The sequence below is a fragment of the Tachypleus tridentatus genome, chromosome 7, assembly GCF_004210375.1.
Source record: "Tachypleus tridentatus isolate NWPU-2018 chromosome 7, ASM421037v1, whole genome shotgun sequence".
NCBI lineage: Eukaryota > Metazoa > Arthropoda > Merostomata > Xiphosura > Limulidae > Tachypleus > Tachypleus tridentatus.
In genome coordinates, this window is record NC_134831.1 from 66,066,080 (window position 1) to 66,074,070 (window position 7,991).

The 7,991-nt window shown below is 33.2% G+C and overlaps 2 non-coding genes across 2 annotated transcripts; both read right to left on the reverse strand.

Annotated features, from left to right (window-relative positions):
* Positions 1 to 1,671: 1,671 nt before the first annotated feature.
* On the reverse strand, positions 1,672 to 1,745 carry TRNAT-AGU (transfer RNA threonine (anticodon AGU)). Its single transcript has one exon. It is a non-coding gene; the product is annotated as a tRNA-Thr (tRNA).
* Positions 1,746 to 4,969: 3,224 nt separating this feature from the next.
* TRNAT-AGU (transfer RNA threonine (anticodon AGU)) lies at positions 4,970 to 5,043 on the reverse strand. The gene has a single exon. It is a non-coding gene; the product is annotated as a tRNA-Thr (tRNA).
* Between the last annotated feature and the right edge of the window lie 2,948 nt (positions 5,044 to 7,991).

A 7,991-nucleotide genomic window follows, 5' to 3' on the forward strand; every position in this document is an offset into this window, starting at 1 on the left:
ATATCTTTCTATTGATAGTAATTTTTTGTTGATAATTTAACGTCTTCTAAGTGCAATATCTCGAGCCTCAGACAAAAGGAATGTGTCGTTTACTTTTCCCCCAGGTCATTAATTTAATTCTGAATAAATCAGAAAATCTATAGCTCGATTTGCGTATCTCTGTGATTGTAGTGGTAACAACATCCTGTATAGAAGGAATTATGTTAAACATTTAAATTGTTCGCTCTCTTCAAACATCACCATAGAATCCTAAGAGCGCTGGTCGAATTAGAGAGAAAAATTGACTGCCGTTAATATTGTTTATTCCTTAAAGCAGAATACGTCGAAGCCACCTAAATTAACACTTTACAAACATTTTTCGAATATGGCGAGAAACTAAGTAAATCCTGTGAAAAACAAAAACAAAGTACGATAATGTATGCAAGAGGGTATATGTTGGTTTTATAGTAAAAATATATATATATATATTAGAGATAAAAGGCGACAACATCATTAAAAATTTTGGCTTCATTGTTATAGAGACGTTTAGTACGTCCTATAAAAAGATGTTAAAATATGCAAGTAAAGTGACAACGACAATCGATATTGAAACGAGATCAAATGAAAGGTTCAAGGAGTATATTTTACCTTGGTTTGGCCTCTCGTAGCTAAGGGGATGACACAAGGATATACAACACTACGTAAAATATTCAACCAGTAATATAACAAAGGTGTAGTGAGATGGGCGATGTACAATTTTAGAATTAAAATGATTATAATATTTAATGCCACAGGCAAAAGAAGTTGAAGAGATTAGATTGTGGCACTAAGAACATTCCGAAAGAGAGTTTCGAAAAGTTTTAACTCGATCGTGGTTAACAAAACGCGTCATATTGTAAGAGGCGCGAATCCAATGTTAAAAATCGATTTACGTCACTTGCAAAGAAATCGAACAGGATTTCCATCTTGAAATTGACACAAGCTGTTTCGACACTTCTCTAATGAATCGTCTAGCTACTTTGGAATAAAACCAGTATTCGTGCCACGAGAAACGAATAAATAGGAGACTTTTGCAACCAGAATGTTCAAAATTAGCGTTTCGAAATTTTCGTCCTCTTAGATTATCCAAAGAAAAATTTCAGTTATGACAACATTTTGCAAAGGCATTTACGACGCAGGTCTATATTTAAGGTTGACGGTTGTCAATTAGGACATGGTCAGACGTGAAAACCTGGAATAACAAAGTGGCGAATGATCATAATTTGTATGATATGAGACACGTAACATTTACATTGGGAAAATATATCTTTTGTGTACTTATCTCACAAAATCAATCGAAAGCAAGACTAAACGTTGTCCTCTTCTAACGAAAAAACTGCTAGAAATGTACATATGAATAAGAAGACTATGAAATACCCTAATAGTTTAATTCTTCTATTATCTTTTCGACCCAGGGAAATTGTGTAAACACAACCAAGCCCAGAATCTCCGTCCGTAATGAGCAAAACCATAAATCACAAAAATTCTCGAAGCACTCCAGAGAATTTTTGCGTTATTATTTACACACGACTGACGATTAGTTGAAAACACTTACAAATATTAAAGAAACGGGTTTGCACCTAGAGGAAAAAGAAAAATAGATTTCTTGTCGTAATTGAAAAAGATATTACGCAGATTTGATTAACTTTTAAAAGGCACCGGCGAGAATCGAACTCGCGATCTCCTGTTTACTAGACAGGCGCTTTAACCAACTAAGCCACGGCGCCGTCGTTGTTAATTTATTTCTTCAGTCTAAAGTAAGACTAGTTTAAACCTTTACCAATTTATGCTTAAAGATTTCCACTTGCTCTTCAAAGACGAACCACATAAACGAATCTTTGGGGGACATGCACGATTCTCTGACTACACATCGTGTATACGCAGCAACTGCTACGGATCAACCATTGAAATATTCATGCCATTGTTATCAAACGAAAAACCAGCTGCGGTTTATAGGATTTTCACATTGTCTACAAGGTGTTCAAAATATTCTGTTCTTCCTGACTGCCTCAAGATAAGAGAGATAGAAAATCGCTTTATAGAGAAATATTATGCTTTTTCTTAGTACACAAAATTTTGAAATTGAAGCTTTATCTTATATACTATAACGGCACTTTTTTGCTATACGTTTTAACTCCCATCTTTTAAATGTTGAACACATCCGAAAAATAAGAAACAAAATTAGGTGCAAACAATTTTGGTAAATAATGTAATCGAAGGTTAGTTATTTATCCTCACTTATAAGAAGTTTTTTTTTTTTTTTCATCTTCCATGAGTTTTCGTGACATGTTAGTATTTCTGATTCGGTTGAAAATACTAACATCAGATGAAAATCGCTGTTTCATGTAAAATGTTTCAAATAGTAAAAAAAATTATGAAAAGACAATTGCTTAACGTATATAGAAAGTGTTTCAAAGCACACAACTAAACGCAAAATGGTTAGCTTTCTGGAAAATAAACAAACGTCAACGATCTTTTAAAACGTGTTATTCCATAGTTTACAGAAGTGAGCATTACGTTGCATTTCGTTCACGCTATTAGAGTAGTATCAATTAATTTTCTTCGATATCGACAAAGGTTTCAGTTGAAATCGTATGTTTAATCGATGCGCTTATTTTTTTGCAAACGAAATCACTTTCCACGTTTCGAAGGTTACTTTTCCTCGCTTTTGATGGTGTATATTTTGCTTAGTAACTCAAACGATTAAATTATCAAGGGACTTGAATACTAAAATATATTTACATTCATTAGTCTTCAATCAATAACGAAACAAACAATATGTCTCGCAAATTCTTATCTGGTCTACAATATATATGCAACAATGGATTCATATTTTGAAATGTTTGTTTTATACGCTTTAACTAATCTGTCGTTTGAGAACACTAACGTTTCAGAATATGTTATTATGCCGTGTAAAAGGGAAACGTCTTTCCTAATGAAGAGCATGCCGTATTTATAAATCATTATTCGCGTTTGTTACGAGAAAATCGTGATACCAACTTTTGGCTCCTGTGTTTATTTGAAGTGCGATTGTGAAATTCCTCTTTCTCGTAACATTATTGAAGTCTACTTGTTTGCGGTGAGTTATGTTGACCAGCTGTGTTTTCTCGGGTCTTCTAAGTTAAAAAAATGGAAACACGTTTATTCTCAAATATTACGAGCTGGTGAGCAGTATTAAACAGTTTATTACAAAAATATTTACGACGAAGAAAAAAACGTGTTTAAAATAAATAATTTTCGTCCATCCATTAAAAATATGAGTTCTGACATACTGGTACAATGATACATATCTTTCTATTGATAGTAATTTTTTGTTGATAATTTAACGTCTTCTAAGTGCAATATCTCGAGCCTCAGAGAAAAGGAATGTGTCGTTTACTTTTCCCCCAGGTCATTAATTTAATTCTGAATAAATCAGAAAATCTATAGCTCGATTTGCGTATCTCTGTGATTGTAGTGGTAACAACATCCTGTATAGAAGGAATTATGTTAAACATTTAAATTGTTCGCTCTCTTCAAACATCACCATAGAATCCTAAGAGCGCTGGTCGAATTAGAAAGAAAAATTGACTGCCGTTAATATTGTTTATTCCTTAAAGCAGAATACGTCGAACCCACCTAAATTAACACTTTACAAGCATTTTTCGAATATGGCGAGAAACTAAGTAAATCCTGTGAAAAACAAAAACAAAGTACGATAATGTATGCAAGAGGGTATATGTTGGTTTTATAGTAAAAATGTATATATATATTAGAGATAAAAGGCGACAACATCATTAAAAATTTTGGCTTCATTGTTATAGAGACGTTTAGTACGTCATATAAAAGATGTTAAAATATGCAAGTAAAGTGACAACGATAATCGATATTGAAACGAGATCAAATGAAAGGTTCAAGGAGTATATTTTACCTTGGTTTGGCCTTTCGTAGCTAAGGGGATGACACAAGGATATACAACACTACGTAAAATATTCAACCAGTAATATAACAAAGGTGTAGTGAGATGGGCGATGTACAATTTTAGAATTAAAATGATTATAATATTTAATGCCACAGGCAAAAGAAGTTGAAGAGATTAGATTGTGGCACTAAGAACATTCCGAAAGAGAGTTTCGAAAAGTTTTAACTCGATCGTGGTTAACAAAACGCGTCATGTTGTAAGAGGCGCGAATCCAATGTTAAAAATCGATTTACGTCTCTTGCAAAGAAATCGAACAGGATTTCCATCTTGAAATTGACACAAGCTGTTTCGACACTTCTGTAATGAATCGTCTAGCTACTTTGGAATAAAACCAGTATTCGTGCCACGAGAAACGAATAAATAGGAGACTTTTGCAACCAGAATGTTCAAAATTAGCGTTTCGAAATTTTCGTCCTCTTAGATTATCCAAAGAAAAATTTCAGTTATGACAACATTTTGCAAAGGCATTTACGACGCAGGTCTATATTTAAGGTTGACGGTTGTCAATTAGGACATGGTCAGACGTGAAAACCTGGAATAACAAAGTGGCGAATGATCATAATTTGTATGATATGAGACACGTAACATTTACATTGGGAAAATATATCTTTTGTGTACTTATCTCACAAAATCAATCGAAAGCAAGACTAAACGTTGTCCTCTTCTAACGAAAAAACTGCTAGAAATGTACATATGAATAAGAAGACTATGAAATACCCTAATAGTTTAATTCTTCTATTATCTTTTCGACCCAGGAAATTGTGTAAACACAACCAAGCCCAGAATCTCCGTCCGTAATGAGCAAAACCATAAATCACAAAAATTCTCGAAGCACTCCAGAGAATTTTTGCGTTATTATTTACACACGACTGACGATTAGTTGAAAACACTTACAAATATTAAAGAAACGGGTTTGCACCTAGAGGAAAAAGAAAAATAGATTTCTTGTCGTAATTGAAAAGATATTACGCAGATTTGATTAACTTTTAAAGGCACCGGCGAGAATCGAACTCGCGATCTCCTGTTTACTAGACAGGCGCTTTAACCAACTAAGCCACGGCGCCGTCGTTGTTAATTTATTTCTTCAGTCTAAAGTAAGACTAGTTTAAACCTTTACCAATTTATGCTTAAAGATTTCCACTTGCTCTTCAAAGACGAACCACATAGAACGAATCTTTGGGGACATGCACGATTCTCTGACTACACATCGTGTATACGCAGCAACTGCTACGGATCAACCATTGAAATATTCATGCCATTGTTATCAAACGAAAAACCAGCTGCGGTTTATAGGATTTTCACATTGTCTGCAAGGTGTTCAAAATATTCTGTTCTTCCTGACTGCCTCAAGATAAGAGAGATAGAAAATCGCTTTATAGAGAAATATTATGCTTTTTCTTAGTACACAAAATTTTGAAATTGAAGCTTTATCTTATATACTATAACGGCACTTTTTTTGCTATACGTTTTAACTCCCATCTTCTAAATGTTGAACACATCCGAAAAATAAGTAACAAAATTAGGTGCAAACAATTTTGGTAAATAATGTAATCGAAGGTTAGTTATTTATCCTCACTTATAAGAAGTTTTTTTTTTTTTTCATCTTCCATGAGTTTTCGTGACATGTTAGTATTTCTGATTCGGTTGAGAATATTAACATCAGATGAAAATCGCTGTTTCATGTAAAATGTTTCAAATAGTAAAAAAAAATTATGAAAAGACAATTGCTTAACGTATATAGAAAGTGTTTCAAAGCACACAACTAAACGCAAAATGTTAGCTTTCTGGAAAATAAACAAACGTCAACGATCTTTTAAAACGTGTTATTCCATAGTTTACAGAAGTGAGCATTACGTTGCATTTCGTTCACGCTATTAGAGTAGTATCAATTAATTTTCTTCGATATCGACAAAGGTTTCAGTTGAAATCGTATGTTTAATCGATGCGCTTATTTTTTTGCAAACGAAATCACTTTCCACGTTTCGAAGGTTACTTTTCCTCGCTTTTGATGGTGTATATTTTGCTTAGTAACTCAAACGATTAAATTATCAAGGGACTTGAATACTAAAATATATTTACATTCATTAGTCTTCAATCAATAACGAAACAAACAATATGTCTCGCAAATTCTTATCTGGTCTACAATATATATGCAACAATGGATTCATATTTTGAAATGTTTGTTTTATACGCTTTAACTAATCTGTCGTTTGAGAACACTAACGTTTCAGAATATGTTATTATGCCGTGTAAAAGGGAAACGTCTTTCCTAATGAAGAGCATGCCGTATTTATAAATCATTATTCGCGTTTGTTACGAGAAAATCGTGATACCAACTTTTGGCTCCTGTGTTTATTTGAAGTGCGATTGTGAAATTCCTCTTTCTCGTAACATTATTGAAGTCTACTTGTTTGCGGTGAGTTATGTTGACCAGCTGTGTTTTCTCGGGTCTTCTAAGTTAAAAAAATGGAAACACGTTTATTCTCAAATATTACGAGCTGGTGAGCAGTATTAAACAGTTTATTACAAAAATATTTACGACGAAGAAAAAAAACGTGTTTAAAAATAAATAATTTTCGTCCATCCATTAAAAATATGAGTTCTAACATACTGGTACAATGATACATATCTTTCTATTGATAGTAATTTTTTGTTGATAATTTAACGTCTTCTAAGTGCAATATCTCGAGCCTCAGAGAAAAAGGAATGTGTCGTTTACTTTTCCCCCAGGTCATTAATTTAATTCTGAATAAATCAGAAAATCTATAGCTCGATTTGCGTATCTCTGTGATTGTAGTGGTAACAACATCCTGTATAGAAGGAATTATGTTAAACATTTAAATTGTTCGCTCTCTTCAAACATCACCATAGAATCCTAAGAGCGCTGGTCGAATTAGAAAGAAAAATTGACTGCCGTTAATATTGTTTATTCCTTAAAGCAGAATACGTCGAACCCACCTAAATTAACACTTTACAAGCATTTTTCGAATATGGCGAGAAACTAAGTAAATCCTGTGAAAAACAAAAACAAAGTACGATAATGTATGCAAGAGGGTATATGTTGGTTTTATAGTAAAAATATATATATATATATTAGAGATAAAAGGCGACAACATCATTAAAAATTTTGGCTTCATTGTTATAGAGACGTTTAGTACGTCATATAAAAAGATGTTAAAATATGCAAGTAAAGTGACAACGACAATCGATATTGAAACGAGATCAAATGAAAGGTTCAAGGAGTATATTTTACCTTGGTTTGGCCTTTCGTAGCTAAGGGGATGACACAAGGATATACAACACTACGTAAAATATTCAACCAGTAATATAACAAAGGTGTAGTGAGATGGGCGATGTACAATTTTAGAATTAAAAATGATTATAATATTTAATGCCACAGGCAAAAGAAGTTGAAGAGATTAGATTGTGGCACTAAGAACATTCCGAAAGAGAGTTTCGAAAAGTTTTAACTCGATCGTGGTTAACAAAACGCGTCATGTTGTAAGAGGCGCGAATCCAATGTTAAAAATCGATTTACGTCTCTTGCAAAGAAATCGAACAGGATTTCCATCTTGAAATTGACACAAGCTGTTTCGACACTTCTGTAATGAATCGTCGAGCTACTTTGGAATAAAACCAGTATTCGTGCCACGAGAAACGAATAAATAGGAGACTTTTGCAACCAGAATGTTCAAAATTAGCGTTTCGAAATTTTCGTCCTCTTAGATTATCCAAAGAAAAATTTCAGTTATGACAACATTTTGCAAAGGCATTTACGACGCAGGTCTATATTTAAGGTTGACGGTTGTCAATTAGGACATGGTCAGACGTGAAAACCTGGAATAACAAAGTGGCGAATGATCATAATTTGTATGATATGAGACACGTAACATTTACATTGGGAAAATATATCTTTTGTGTACTTATCTCACAAAATCAATCGAAAGCAAGACTAAACGTTGTCCTCTTCTAACGAAAAAAAACTGCTAGAAATGTACATATGAATAAGAAG